Source organism: Monodon monoceros, unplaced genomic scaffold (genome assembly GCF_005190385.1).
Source record: "Monodon monoceros isolate NGI ecotype Baffin Bay Population unplaced genomic scaffold, NGI_Narwhal_1 Super_Scaffold_18, whole genome shotgun sequence".
NCBI classification, from domain to species: domain Eukaryota; kingdom Metazoa; phylum Chordata; class Mammalia; order Artiodactyla; family Monodontidae; genus Monodon; species Monodon monoceros.
Window position 1 is genome coordinate 23,480,260 of NW_021703774.1, and position 11,932 is coordinate 23,492,191.

At 38.9% G+C, this 11,932-nt stretch overlaps 1 long non-coding RNA gene across 1 annotated transcript; it reads right to left on the reverse strand.

Annotated features, from left to right (window-relative positions):
- Positions 1–340: 340 nt before the first annotated feature.
- On the reverse strand, positions 341–11,893 carry LOC114899527. The gene is made up of 3 exons (XR_003794601.1): positions 11,745–11,893; positions 11,431–11,530; positions 341–1,146 (listed from the first exon to the last, which is right to left on the reverse strand). It is a non-coding gene; the product is annotated as an uncharacterized LOC114899527 (long non-coding RNA).
- Between the last annotated feature and the right edge of the window lie 39 nt (positions 11,894–11,932).

Below are 11,932 nucleotides of genomic sequence, written 5' to 3' on the forward strand. Positions count from 1 at the left end.
TGGTTCTCCAAGTGCGATCTGCAGACCCCTAGGGTATGTGTGGACAATATGGTTTTCATACTAATACTAAGATTTTATTATTATTCTTTCTCACTCTGTTGACATGTGCACTGATGGAACAAAAGCAATGGCAGGTAAAACTTCTGGTGTCGGAGTGTAGAAGAACTCAGCAGCACCAAACAGCACTGGTAGTCATTACATGAGTCACTGCCACAAATTAGTGACTTTTTAAAAGTGCCAGATTCAACTGAGAACGTACAAAAGAAATCAGTAAAGGTTATCCATTTTATTTAATCTCTACCCTTGATTTATAATCCTTTTAATATTCTGTGTAGTGAAATGGGAAGCAGGCATCAAGCATTTCTGCTACAATCTGAAGCGTCCTGGTTGTCTCTATGAAAAGCACTCACGTGATTACACTTACACGTAAGCTGCACTGGCTGCTTTTTCTAGAGAACATCATTTTTGCTTGGAAGTATGATGGACAACTGAAAGTTATTCAGACTTGTGTACCTGGCAGACATTTTCTTGAAAATGAACAAAGTGAGTCTATCATTTCAAAGGGAAACAAGTCATAGGGAGATACTGATGGTATGTGTTGCTAATGACAAAATGTAAGCTTTCAAGCGAAAACGAGAGTTCTAGAAAACTTGTATCTGCCATAGTGACTTTAATAGCTTCCCAGCACCTAAAGATTTTTCGGATGAGATTGGTGGTGATATTAAAAATTTGTGTTTTTTATATTGTAAAATGAAGTGTGTTAACATTTGGAAGATCTGCATAATCAGTGAACCAATGTTTTTCTAAATGGTCAATACATGATGTTATAAAATCATGCATGGTTTAAAAGGATCCATTCAAATTCAAGAGAGATCAATGCATTTTAATGTAACAGATATGAAAAGTTATTGATATCATTTCAGACTCCACTCTGCAACTATAAGAAATTACAATTGTTAAACCTAGCATAGTATCAGAATAATCCACGATGATCTGAGAAGGCTATTGAAACATTCTTACGTTTTCCAACTTTAAATCTATGCAAGGTCAAATTTTCTTCATATACTTCCACCAAAGCGGCATATCACAAAAGATTGAATGCAGAAGCAGATGTGAGGATCCAGTTGTCTTCTTATAAGCCAGACACTAAAGAAATTTGCAAAAATGTTGTATTAGTTTTCTCTTGCTGTTATAAAAAATTACCACAAACTTAGTGACTTAGTAACACATGCTTATTACCCTACAGTTCTGTAGGGCAGAAGTCCAACACACGTCTTACGGGACTAACAGGTGTTACAGGGCTGTGTTCCTTTTTCGAGGCTCTAATGGAGAATGTGTCTCCTTGCCTTTTCCAACTTGTAGAGGCCACGCTCTTTCTTTGGCTTGAGGTCTCTTTCCTCTATATTCAAAGCCAGCAACACTGTATTTCCCTCTGACTCTTCTTTAGTTGTTGCATCTCCTTCCGACCACAGCCAGGAAAGGTTCTGCACTTTTAAGGATTCGTGCGACTAAGCCCACCTGGACAATCCAGGAAAACTCCCCATCTCAGGGTCCTTAACCCTAGTCACATTTACAAAGTCCCTTTTGCCATTTAAAGTAACATATTCACAGGTCCTAGGGAATAGGGTATAGACTTCTTTGGGGGACATTATTCTACCTACCACAAATGTAAAACAGTGCCACTTTTCTCGCTAATTTTTTGCGGTAACATATAGTTATTTTTCATTAGAATGTTATGTTAATATGTCATTGGTTATTACTTTAAAATGAATAAATTTTTTAAATTTCTCAGTTTTAATTTCTAATACCGTAAATATTGATAGATATAGTCCACATAAACAAAAGCTTTTTGGAGTCCTCAGTTTTGAGAGCATAAAGGGGTAGCAAAACCAAAAAGTTAGAAAATGTCTAGCTTAAATTATTGAAATGGTAAAAGCAGACATCATAGGAACTCCTTTAAAATAACACAAACATCAGGAATTCCCTGGCGGTCCAGTGGTTAGGACTTGGTGCTCTCACTGCCGGGGCCCCAGGTTCAATCCCTGGTTCAGGGAAATAAGACCCTGCAAGCTGCGTGGTGCAGCCAAATAATAATAATAATAATAATAATAATACAAACATCCTCTGAGGAGAGATGAGCCATCCTAGCTATCATGCAGAGAAAATGATGTAAATGTGAGTCATTACATGAATCGACATAATCTTTCAGGCAATTGCTGGCCATTTCTAGACATACTGGCAAGAGCTGTTTCAGGGTGTCCTTCAAGCATCCTTTCTGTCCACAGTGTCACCCATGACTGGCAATACTGCAGATCTGTTGCCAGCAACTGGCCCATGGCTGGGTTTCATAGCTGGCAGACTGGCTCTGTCCTGAAACCCTACGGGTGAGACTATCCAAACATGGTGTATCATGGAAAGTGGCTTTGCATGGCTCAAAGGGGAGGCAAAGAAACTGTTCCAGACTTGAAAACACAACAATCCAAAACCTATGGGACACAGCAAAAGCAGCCTTGAGACGGAAGTTTATAGCGATACAAGCCTACCTCAGGGAGTAAGAAAGATCTCAAATAAACAACCTAAACTTACGCCTGAAAAACTAGAAAAAAGAACACACAAAGCCCAAAGTTAGCAGAAGGAAAGAAATCGTCAAGATCAGAGCAGAAAGAAATGAAATAGACACTTAAAAAGCAAAAGAAAAGGGCTTCCCTGGTGGCGCAGTGGTTGAGAGCCCACCTGCCGATGCAGGGGACACAGGTTTGTGCCCCGGTCTGGGAAGATCCCACGTGCTGTGGAGCGGCTGGGCCCGTGAGCCATGGCCGCTGAGCCTGCGCGTCCGGAGCCTGTGCTCCACAACGGGAGAGGCCACAACAGTGAGAGGCCCATGTACCGCAAAAAAAAAAAAAAGAAAAGAAAAGAAAAAGAAACGATTAATGAAACTAAGAAGCTGGTTCTTTGAAAAAACAAACAAAATTGATAAACCTTTAGCCAGACTCATCAAGAAAAACAGATTGAGGACCCAAATCAATAAAATCAGAAATGAAAGAGGAAAAGTTACAATTGACACCACAGAAATGCAAAAACTCATAAGAGATTACTGTGAACAATTATATGCCAATAAAATGGACAACCTAGAAGAAATGGATACATTCCTAGAAACATACAATCTCCCAAGACTGAATCAGAAAGAAATAGAAAATATGAACAGACTAATTACCAGTAATGAAATTGAATCAGTAATTAAAAAAAAAAAAACCCTCCTGACAAACAAAAGTCCAGGACCAGACTGCTTCACAGATGACTTCTACCAAATATTTAAAGAAGAATTAATACCAAACTATTAATGTCAAACTATTCCAAAAAACTGAAGAGGAAAGAATGTTCCCAAACTCATTTTACGAAGCCAGCACTTACCTGAAAGCAGACAAAGACACCAGAAAAAAAGAAAATTACAGGCTAATATCACTGATGAACACAGATGCAAAAGTCCCTAAGGAAATATTAGCAAGCCAAATTCAACAGTACATTAAAGGGATCATACATATACCATGATCAAGTGGGATTTATCCCAGGGATGCAAGGATGGTTCATTATCTACAAATCAATCAATGTGATACACCACATTAACAAAATGAAGAATAAAAACCACAGTATCATCTCAATAGATGCAGAAAAAGCTTTTGACAAAATCCAACACCTCTTTATGATAAAAACTCTCAATAAAGCAGTTATAGAGGGAACATACCTCAACATAATAAAGGCTATATATGACAAACTAGCAGCCGACATTATACTCAAGGGTGAAAAACTGAAAATGTTTCTCTAAAATCAGAAACAAGGATGCCCACTCTTACCACTTTTATTCGACATAGTATTGGAAGTCCTAGCCACAGCAATCAGACAAGATAAAGAAATAAAAGGAATCCAAATTGGAACGGAAGGAGTAAAACTGTCACTGTTTTCGGATGACGTGATACTATATATAGAAAATCCTAAAAACATCAACCAAAAAACTATTAGAACTAAGAAATAAATTTAGTGAAGTTGCAGGATACACAATTAATATACTGAAAGCTGTTGTATTTCTATACATTAACAATGAACTATCAGAAAATAAAAATAAAATTAACTCATTATTGACTGGGGGATTTTTGCAGAAACTAATGCCTATGGCCAGTGATTTTTATTTTGGCCAGCCAAACATAATTATGTTATTTCACTAACACTTTGCGGGTTTATTACATTCAACAGTTACACCTGACTCACCTGTAAAGTCTTCTAATTTTCATGAAATGTTGTCTTCAATTCACTCTTCTGTAGAAGCAAAGGAGCATTCTCCAGCACCATGAGTTTCATTTTCACTTTCTGTATCAGAATCAATCACTAAGGTTTTTTGGTCTTTTTTTGGCCTAATACTCACATCGTCTGAATCAGAACTATATTCTGAAGAACTATCATCTTCTGAGACACTAGTATATATGTCACTCGGACAATCAGAGAAAGTATCTGCATAAAATTCGCCGAAAAATTCTTCCTCACTCAAAATTCCGTGATGTGTCATTTTAGAAAATTCTACATTTATAATATACACAAGGTTGGAACAAAAACCTAATGGAGCAAAATGTGAATGATAACGACAATCATGAGTTCTATAATGAACCCCTGATCAATTTTAAGTTCTAACGACTTTGCACGGTGATGTTAGTTGTATCACTCTCTAAAAATGGATTAATACATCTCTGGTCAATAATGTGTTAAGAAAACAATCCCATCTACAATTACATCAAAAAGAATACCCAGGAATAAATCTAACCAAGGAGGTAAAAGACCTATACTTGGAAAACTATAAGACACTGATGAAAGAAACTGAAGATGACAAAGACAAATGGAAAGATATAACACGGTCATGGTTTGGAAGAATTAGTATTGTTAAAATGCCCATACACCCCAAGGCAATCTACAGAGTCCATTCAATCCCTATCAAAATATCCATGGTATTTTTCACAGAACTAGAACAAATAATTCTAAAATTTGTATGGAAACACAAAAGATACTGAATAGCCAAAACAATCTTGATAAAGAAGAACAAAGCTGGAGGTTATCACAATCCCTGATTTCAAACTATGTTATAAAGCTACAGTCATCAAAACAGTATGATACTGGCACAGACACATAGATCAATGGAACAGAATAGAGAACCCAGAAATAAACCCACCCTTATATGTCAATTTATCTATGACAAAGGAGGCAAGAATAAACAGTGGGGGGAAGACAGCCTTGTCAATAAATGGTGTTGGGAAAACTGGACAGCCACTTGCAAAAGAATCAAACTGGACCACTTTCTCACACTATACACAAAAATAAACTCAAAATGGATTAAAGTCTTAAATGTAAGACCTAAACCATAGGTTTTATGAAACCATAAGACTCCTAGAAGAAAACACAGGCAGTAGACTCTTTGACATTGGTCTTAGCATATTTTTTTGGATCTGTCTATTCAGGCAAGGGAAACAAAAGCAAAAATAAACAAATAGCACTACATCAAACTAAAAAGCTTTTGCATGGCAAAGGAAACCATCAACAAAATGAAAAGGCTGCCTACTGAATGGGAGAAGGTATTTGCAAATAATACATCTGATAAGGAGTTAATATCCAAAATATACAAATATAATATATCCAAAATATACAACTCAACATCAGAAAAACGAATAACCCAATTAAAAAATGGGCAGAGGCGCTAAATAGACATTTTTCCAAAGAAGATATACAGATGACCAACACACATGAAAAGATGTTCAACATCACTAATCATCAGGAAAATGCAAATCAAAAGCACAATGAGATATCACCTCACACCTGTCAGAATGGCTATTATCAAAAAGAGAAGAAATAACAAGTGTTGGCAAGGATGTGGAGAAAAGGGAACCCTTGTGCACTGGTGGTACCAATGTAAGTTGGTGCAGCCACTATGGAAAACAGTATGGACGTTGTTCAAAAAATTAAAGATTATTTACACTTAGGTTGCTTCCCTATCTTGGTTATTGTAAACAATGTTACAATGAACATAGGGGTGGATATATCTTTTCGGAGTAGTGTTTTTATTTTCTTTGGATAAATACCTAGGAGTGGAACTGCTGGATCATATGGTAGTTCTAGTTTTAATTTTTTGAGGAAACTTAAAATCCCCTGCACACCAAAACCTGAAGCAGAAACCACCCCTTCTGGAACCGAGGTCAGGTTCAGGAAGATGCTTACTCATCCTTCACAAACCAGCATGAGAAAAGCAGCTGAGAGTGACAATCTCACAGGAGAACCACGAAGGGCACTAATTCATCAAAGATTACTCAGCCACAGCCCAGCTGACGCACTGACATGGAACCTTCTAAGTGGGCTAAAGAGGGCTGCTGCATCAGGTCAGACAGACTCGAGGTCTACACTTAATTCTGCCCCTCGTTATCCATGTATATTTGGGAAACAGCTTTGTCTTTGTTGACTTCCATTTCCCCATATATAAAAGAGCAATAATAATGTTCCACCCCTCCAGAGTTGTTCTAATAGTTCAAGTTAAGACAAATAAAATGTAAAGCACATATAAATGGGATCCAAGAACTGTCCATTCCCTATTCCTCTTTTTCTTGCCTTAAAAAGTTGACATGTCAGGAATCCAGGAAATGTATAGGTCCTGCTCTAGAGATGTTCACAGGAAGTGAGGGAGAAAAGTGACTTGTCTGCAGTAGATGCTGTGCAAAGGAATGCTAGCAGAGAGAGGTGCATGTAGCTTAGTAAAGCCAGTGGAGCAATGGTGTAAGGGGAATAGGGCTGGAACAGTCTTGTGCACTAAGCAAGCTTCAGCTTAGTTTCATGTGAGGGAGTCAAAAAATAACAATGGCCTGTTGAACAAGATAAAATTGTTTTTCCCTCCCTGAAACACAGTAAGGAGGTAAGCAATTCTAAGCTAGTGGCTCCACAATCATCAAAGACAGAGCTCCCTCCATTTTATTGATTCTCCATCCTCATGGTCGTCATAGTCCAAGACAGCTACTTGAGCTCTGGTTATCACCTCCACACTCCAGATAGCAAGAAGAATAAGAGTAAGGATGTACCTCTTCTCCTTCCATCCCATTAGCCAGAACTTACTCACACGGCTTCACCTAGAGTGATCTGTGGGATTTCTGAGTGGAGCGGTCCATGAGTAGTGGTCCACATGTCTGGGGCTCTGGGGAGAGGACTTAGTTGGAGATTCATCAACATAGAGGTGGCAGCTTAGGTCATGGGTGGATTCCCCAAGAAGAGTGTGCACAGTGAGAACAGAACTCCAGTGACGCCTGGAAGCAACAATGGGCAGAGGAGGTGAAATCCACCATGGAGAGAAATAAGGCGAGCACGGCATCAAGGAGAAAATTTTTCAGTCAATAGTGTTCAGTGGTAGAAGTCAGGCTACTTAGGAGTGATGTCATGGAAAATGGCAGACCAGGGGCTCCAAGAATCAGCACCTCCACTTAAGCAACATTAAGCTGATAAAATCTGACAGAATCAGCTTTTCTGGAACTCTGGAATCTCATAAAAAAAAAAACTTAGAGCAACCAGGGGAGTGACTCATGAAGAAAGAGGCTGTTATTTCAGTAAGAAATTGTTGCAGCATTTCTGCTTACCCACCCACCATCTCCCATTCCCCAGCCCAGCAGCAGCCAGGGGGACAACAGCCTGAATCCCTGCTGTGGCTTGCTGATGCCAAGGTGGGCAGTACAGACCCTGTTCTCAAAAATGTGGCTGTACATTTTGGCCCAGTTGGCAGTTCCGTGAGGGTGCAGAGGCTGACATTTGCTTCACCCCCCTCAGACTGGAGCAGCTTCCCAGGTGGCGTCTTTTGAAAGGATTTAAAGACATACGGTACCCACAGTTGTCTGGGGCAAGGGGCTGCAGATGGGGTTAAGCAGCAGACAAACCAAAAAGCCTGGAAAGGGGAAGGCTGAGGAGGAAGATACTGGAAGAATAAGGGCTCTGAAGGGCTACTTCCTATATCAGGAAATCCAGACTACAACACACATGTCCAGGGCCAGACACATGCTCAGAAAAGACCTGAGAGGACCCTAGGCTTGCACTTTTGGCTAATCTTCCATGCAAGCAGGAAACAAAGACTAAGGCAGAGTTGCAGGTGGCCTGGTTAAGTGCAGCAGGAGAACCCAGCTCAGGGCCAATCTACAAAGACCAGGAGAGGTTTCTTCTAATTTGGGGTGGGGTGGGGGTGAACTCCAGGTATTTAAGGAAATCTGTGTCAAGTCAGTGGCTGACCAATGAGATAATGGAACAGAGACCTCAGTGACTACACATGATTGGAATACAGTCTGCACGTGGAAGCAACCTAAATGTGCATCGACAGAGGAATGGATAAAGAAGATGTGGTACATATATACAATGGAATATTACTCAGCCATAAAAAAGAATGAAATAATGCCATTTGCAGCAACATGGATGGACCTAGAGATTGTCATACTAAGTGAAGTCAGTCAGACAGAAAGACAAATATCATATGATATCACTGATATGTGGAATTTTAAAAGATGATACAAATGAGCTTATTTACAAAACAGAAACAGACTCACAGACTTCGAAAACAAACTTATGGTTACCAAAGGGGAAAGGGGATAAATTAGGAGTTTGAGATGAACAGATACACACTACTATATATAAAATAGATAATCAACAAGAACCTACTGTATAGCACAGGGAACTATACTCAATATTCTTTAATAACCTATATGGGAAAAGAGTGGATATATGTATAACTGAATCAATTTGCTGTACACCTGAAACTAACACAACATTGTAAATCAACTATACCCCAATATAAAATAAAAATTAAATTAAAAAAGGGAATACAGTCTTCAAAAATAGTTTGGAAATGTCACTAAACAAATGGATGATTGTAACCCTTAACAAGCAATAACGGCAAACCTTGCCAAGGGGTACAGAATCTGATTTCCAGAGCTGCCACAATATTCAAATTGTCTAGTTGTCAACAAAAAATTACAAGGCATACAAAGAAAAAGTATGACTCATTCACAGGAAAAAGAATTTGGCAGAAACCATCTCTGAGGAAGCCCAGAAATTGGACTTGCTAAGACAAAGACTTTAAATGAACTGTCTTAAATATGCTCAAATAGCTCAAGGAAACTGTGGACATAGAACTAAAGGAAACCAGAGAACAATCCATGTATAAACGAATAGAAGATATCAACAAAGAGACAGAAATTATAAAAAGGAACCAAACAGAAATAATTCTGGAGATGAAAGTACAATAACTAAAATGAAAAATTAGAAAAGCTCCATAAAATTGACAAACTTTTAGCTAGACTGATAAAAAAGAGAAAAGGTATAATTAAATAATTAAAATCAGAATGACAGTGGGGACATCATTATGACCCTTGAAGAAAAACAAAGAATTATAAGGGCATACTATGAACAATTATACACCAACAAATTAGATAATCTACAGAAAATGGACAAATTCCTAGAAACACACAAGTTACCAAAGCTGACTCAAGAAGAAACAGGAAATCTGAACAAACCTATAAAAAGTAAAGGGATTGAATCAGTAGTAAGAGATCGAATCAGTGATCAAAAATCTCTTCAAAGGCAGGATCAGATGGCTTCTCTGGGTGAATTCTACAAAACCTTTAAAGAAGAATTAACACCAATCCTTCTCAAACTCTACCAGAAAATGGAAGAGGGAATACTTCCTAAACTCATTTTACGAGTCTTTATGCTCCACATTAGGGGCTGAAATTCAACCTCTCAATAAAGTACAATACTGAAAGTTCCCAAAACAATGACAAACCTGGCTGGGCAGTCCTTTCTTGGGAATTCTGCAGAGATGACTCATACATCAGTTAGAGTTGAGTTTGTGACCCTGAAGGATCTTTACATTTTAAAGAACCTATTATTTAATCATTGTTTCTGTTACTTGTAATTCATTTCTCTAATTTATCAAAGGTTATTATTTGGATCATTATTTTGTCTGTCAAAATGCGGACCTGCCCCATTTCCATCTTGGGTTTATTTTCATTTAAATAGCTCTTTTTAAAATTTGTTTTTTCCCATTTATCTATAGCTCAATGATTTTTGACAAGGGGGCCAAGACCATTCACAGGGGGAAAGAACAGTCTCTGCAACAAATGGTGCTGGGACAACTGGATAACCACATGCCAAAGAATGAACCTGGACCCGGACCTCACACCATATAAAATAATTAACTCAAAACGTATCAACAATCTAAATGTAAGTGCTAAAACCATAACACTCTTAGAAGAAAACGTAGAGGTAAATCTTCATGACTTTGGATTTGACAATAGATTCTTGACTATGACACCAAATGCACAAGCAATAAAAGAAAAACTTGATAAACTGGACTTCATCAAAATTAAAGCCATGGATGCACTAAAGGATATTATCAGAAAGTGAAAAGACAACCTACAAAATGGGAGAAAATATTTGCAAGTCACATATCTGATTGGGTCTGATATCCAGAATATATAAAGAACCACTTACAACAACAAAAAGATAACCCAATTAGAAATGGGCAAAGGACTTGAGTAGATATTTCTCTGAAGATATACAAATGGTCAACAAGCACAGGAAAGACACTCAACATCACTAGTTAACAGGGAGATCCAAACCAAAACCTTCATACCCATTAGGAAGGCAATAAATAATAATTTTAAAATTTAATGTTAAATAACAAGTGATGGAGAATGTGGAGAAATTGGAACCCTCTGTTCATTGTTGGTAGGAGTGTAAATGATTCAGGCTCATGAAAAACAGTTTGATGGTTCCTCAAAAAGTTAAAAATAGAATTTCCATATGATCTAGCAATTCAACTCCTAGGTATGTACCCCAAAGAACTGAAAACAGGTATTCAGACAAATATTTGTACACACATGTCTACAGCAGTGCTACTGAGAATAGCCAAAAGGTGGAAACAGCACAAAGGCCCATCAGTGGATGAACAGATAAACAAATTGTGGTTTATACATGCAAGGAATATTATTCAGCCATAAAAAGGAATGAAGTGCTGATACATGCCACAATGTGGATGAACCTTGAAAACATTTATTATAAGTGAAAGAAGCCAGCTACAAAAGGTCACATATTGTTATAATTCCATTTATATGAAATATCCAAAATAGGTAAATAGGTTGCCAGGGACTGAGGGGAGAAGGAGATGTGAAGAAACGTTTAAATGGGTAGGAGGTTTTGTTTTGGAGTGATGGAAATGTTTCAGAATTAGACAGAGGTGGCTGGGATTGCACCATACCGTGAATGTACTAAAGGCCATTGAATTGCACACTTTAAAATGGTTAATTTTATGTTGTGTGAATTTCACCTTATAAAAATATGAAGCCACTCAGAAATATCAGATTATTGACAACTCACCCCTTGGACTCCAAATCCTGGAAACAACGTTCCAGGTCAATTCTCAGGTCACGGGTAGCAATTTCATCCCTGTTCAATTTTATCTGGTAGTTTTGAAGGCCTAGAATACAGACCAGGAAAACTCTCAAGATGTTAGCTCACCCCAGGCCACTAGAGCTCCCTTATTGTGAGTAAATACCGGGGGTGGGGTGGGGGGGTTGGAATGCGGGGACCTAAAACTACAAGACAGGAGACTGTCCACGAAGCAAATGCGCTACTGCCCTATGGTGCTGCCGCCAAGGCCTTCTTACATTACAGGCCCAGCCTCCACTCACTCTAAGGTCAGTGCTCAGTCCAACGTCAGGTCCATTCCGGGGTCCCTGCGGCGAATAGGCGTAAGCCAGGCCTCTCTCGCGCCCCTTGCCTTTCCAGGGCCGCGGCTCCGGTTGGGGCCCCGACGTGGACCGGGGAGCGTAGCGTCGCCTACGGGACGGGGGCGGGGCGGGGGCGGGGCGGGGGCGGG